We start from the raw sequence: 4,482 nt of genomic DNA on the forward strand, positions 1-4,482 counted from the left end.
CGCTGAACCCCCTCTGTCACTCGGAAGCTGAGAGGATCATGTCCCTGCTGCCCTGCGGCTTCCCTGGGTTCTTGAGTCCCTGTATGGTTTAGTTATCAGGGTTAATGTGTCTCTGAAAAATGAGCTTGGCAATGTTCATTCTGTTTCTATTTTGTGGAATAATTTGTGAGTATTGATATTAGGTTTTCCTTGAAGTTCTGATAGAATTCTCTGTTAAAACAATCTGACATGGAGATTTTTTTTTTGTTGTTGTAGGTTTTTTAATGACTGCTTATATTTCCTAAGTTAGACTGTTTACCTGATCTTGATTTAACTTTGGTAAGTGGAGTCTATGCAGAAAATCTTTCATTTCACTTATATTTTCCAATTTTGTAGTGTACAGACTTGAAGTAAGAGTTAATGATTACTTAGATTTCTTCACTACCTGTTGTGTCCATGCCTTTATTTCTGATTTTTTTTGGGGGGGGGGAATAATGTCTCTGGTTTTTAGTTGTTTGGGTAAGAATATGTCTGTCTTGTTGACAAGAGCCAGCTCCTTGGTTTCCTTGATTCTTTGTGCTGTTATCTTTGGTTTTTTTTTATTAGATGTTTTCTTTATTTACAATATCTCCTTTCCCAGGTTCCCCTCCAAAGGAAAAAATAATAAAATAAGATAAACAAAAACGAAAACTAAAACAATCCCCTGTTCCCTCCCCGCTCCCCATCTTTGTTTTTAAAAGTAGGCTTTTATCTATAAGTTTGCTTATTTCCTGCCATCTACTACTTATTGGTGTGTTTGCATTTTTGCACTAGTGCTTTCAGGTCTTCTTTTTCTTTGCTAGTATGCGACGTATCTATTTTCTTTAAGAAGGCCTTTAGTGCTATATGCTTTCCTTTTAGCACTGCTCTCATTATGTCTCATAAGTTTGGGCATGTTTTGCCTTTATTTTCAATGAATTTAAAAAGTCTTTCTTCTTTGACCCTGTGGTTATTAATTAGAGAATTATTCAATTTCTATGAGTTTGTAGGCATAATGTTCTTCTGCTGTTTGCATTCAGCTTTAACCCATGGTATGCTGAAATATGCTCAATCTTATTTCAATATTCCTGTATCTGTTGATGCTTGCTTTGTGACCACATGTATGGTTCATTTTGAAGAATGTTCTGTGACCTGTTGAGAAGATTGTATATTCTTTTGTGTTTATGTGAAATACTCTGTTTACATCTGTTAAGTTCATGTGATTCATAATGTCTGCTAGTTTTATTATTCCTATGTTTATATTCTGTTTTGAGTACTGCCCATTGGTAGAGAGAGGGGTGTGGAAGCCTCCCACTATTATTGTGTGAGGTTCAGTGTATGTTTTGAGGTTCAATAATGTTTATTTTATGAGTATGGGTATGTTTGCAGCATAAACATTCAGAATTGAGAATTCATTTAGTGGATTTTTCCTTTGAAGAGTATAAAGTGTCCTACCCGTCTGTTTTGATTTTTTTTGGTTCAATGTCTATCTTATTAGATATAGCAATGGCTACTCCACCTTGTTTCTTGTGTTTATTTGCTTTGAAAACCTTTTTATCCAGTAATGTTCTCTGATGTAGTGCCTGTGCGTGTTAATGAGGTATGAATATTGTGTGCTGCCAAATGATGTATCCACTCTCTTAACCTCTGCTTTATTAGTGTATTGAATCCGATTTTGTTCAGAGATATTAATGACCAATGAATGTTACTTTCTATTATTTTGATGTTGGTGGTTGTTTGTATGTGTGTGTTTGTACAAGAGAGATTTTCTTCTATGGTTTTTCTGGTGATAATTATTAATTTATTTTGTTTTCTTTGCTATAATTTCTCTACTAGTGTTTGAGTTTTTCTTTTAGTATCATCTATAGGGCTGGATTTATGGAAAGATACTTTTTGTATTTGGTTTTGTCATGGAATTTTTGGTTTTCTCCATCAATGGTGATTCGGTGCTACAGGGGTTATAGTGGATATAGTTTCTGGCCTGATATCTGTGGTCTCTTATATCCAGGCCCTTTTGGCTTTTAGATTATCTGCTGAGAAGTTGAGAACAATTCTGATGTTTATCTTTTTATGTTACTTGGCCTTTTTCTGCTATTGTATGCATTATGCATGTATATTATTTTCACACAACTCCAGAATGACACATCATGATTTGCTTTATTACTTTCAGCATTGTCTTGTGGACACACCAAGAAGCTACTCTCAAAGGTGTGCACACAAAATTATTTTCAGAAAGAAATAAAACAAAGATTTGGACTTGGTATTCTTGTCAACCTATATAGAAAGAAGTTCTTTGAATATAGGGGTGGCAGTGAGGATCATGAAATATGTGATTATGAAAATGATCTGCTGGCAAAACACATTTCTTTCATTTCTAAAGAATAAAGAAGTTCTAGGCATTCCTGAGAGAACTCAGTCTGGGTCACTGCCATTTTTACAGTTGGAGGCTACTCTAGCAGAATTTTTACAAGTTTTGAAATGCAATTCTGTCCTTCAGAGAAATACAAAACCATTAAAGAGTGACATTTCTGTGAATAAACAAACTTCCCTGAAGCATTTATCAAGTTGTATGGGCTTACACAGTACTTCAATTCTTTATGAACAAAGGAGATTTTGGAGAAGAGAAAAAAATACTGAATATCATCATTGTGAAAGATATTTCTGTAAAAATTCATTACAGCTCCCTCAACAATTAAATCTACTTTGTGACAAGGTCTACCTTTTAGATCAACATAAGAAAAGTCTATGTATGCAGTGAAACTTGGACCATATCATGTGGGAGATACTTTTGGAAACCCCAGCAGATTAAATGATACTAACATAGGCTATATTAAAAACTCTGTTCTGAAGTATTACCAAAACAATGAAAAGGGATTTCATACCAAGGTAATATCATATTATATTATTCTCATCATGAAAAAATTCTAAGTAAAAGTGAGATAAGTATATGTATTATAACCATGAAAGTAGACAGGTTATGTCTAATCACTGTTCTCAGTCATCTATGCAACAGCAGGACCATACACTACAGAAATGTCTGGGAGGATGACCTTTTAAATGAATCCTTAATTCTTCGGGTTTATAATGGAACATGGACTAAAGGAGATTCCAACAGATATACACATGTGATACATACAGAGATGCCTTAATTCAATCATTATACTTAGAGAAAAATAACATAATATGTATTAAAAAAGAACTTTTAAAGGCTCCAGGATATGATAAGTCCTTGAATTTCAATTCCAATATCATTCAACATGATTCAAGCCATAATGGAGAGGCAAGTCAGAAAGCCAAATTACATATATACCATTGTTTGAATGTAACAAATCTCTTGGGACATTCAAATTTATCAGTTGAAGAAAAACACTCAAAATATAAAACCCCAGAGAAATGTTCCAGTAAACCCTCAGGCCTTATGGTATTTCAAACTGGAGGAAAATCATGGAAATGTAAACAATGTGGCAAGTCCTTTGCTCAGTACTCAGCTCTAGAACTCCCAAGGAATCCATAGTGTAAAGAAACCTTATAGTTGTAAAAAATCTTGGAAATTGTTTACTTGGTTCTCAAAACATCAAGATCACAACAAAACTTACACTGCAAAAGGACTTTATAAACCTAATAAGTGTGGAAAATCATTTATCCAGCCATCAAATCTAGCTCACCAAAGATTCTGTAAAGGATACAAACCTTACAAATGTAACGAATGTGGTAAAGACTTTACCCGCTCTTACAATCTTCAAGTGCATCAGAGAATCCACACAGGAGACAAACCTTACAAATGTAATAAATGTGGGAAATCATTTACCCAGTCTTCAAATCTTAAAGTTCACCACAGAATCCATACAGGAGAAAAACATACAAATGTAATAACTGTGGGAAAAGCTTTTTACAATCTTCATGTCTTAAAAGGCACTACAGAATCCACACTGGAGACAAACCTTACAGATGTAAGGAATGTAGGAAATCCTTTACCCATTCCACAAGTCTTAAAGTTCACTATAGCATCCATACAGGAGAAAAACCTTACAAATTTACTAACTGTGGGAAAAGCTTTATACAATACTCTGAACTTAAAACTCACTACAGAATCCACACAGGAGACAAACCTTACAAGTGTAATGAATATGGGAAATATTTTACCTGCCGTTCAAGTCTTAAAGTTCACCACAGACTTCATACTGTAGACAAACCATTTAAAAGTAATTAGTGTTGGAAATTATTTATACAGTCCTCAAAATTTCAAGCTTACCACAGAATGCACACTGAAAATGAACTTTATAAATTTAATAATTGTAAAAATCATTTTCACAGTCATCAGATCTTCTAGCTTTCCACAGAATCCATTCAGGAAACACATTTGCAAAAGTAATGAATAAATGTGGGAAAAGCTTTATATACTCCTCAGATCTTAAAAATCACTATAGAATCCACACAGGAGAGAAGCCTTACAAATGTAAGAAATGTGGCATGTCTTTTACCTGA

The 4,482-nt window shown here is 34.0% G+C and overlaps 1 pseudogene; it reads left to right on the plus strand.

The window, feature by feature from the left end:
* LOC116078694 overlaps nt 1–4,482 on the plus strand; it is a 125,773-nt pseudogene extending 121,291 nt beyond the window's left edge.

Source organism: Mastomys coucha, unplaced genomic scaffold (genome assembly GCF_008632895.1).
Source record: "Mastomys coucha isolate ucsf_1 unplaced genomic scaffold, UCSF_Mcou_1 pScaffold5, whole genome shotgun sequence".
In the NCBI taxonomy this organism is placed as follows: domain Eukaryota; kingdom Metazoa; phylum Chordata; class Mammalia; order Rodentia; family Muridae; genus Mastomys; species Mastomys coucha.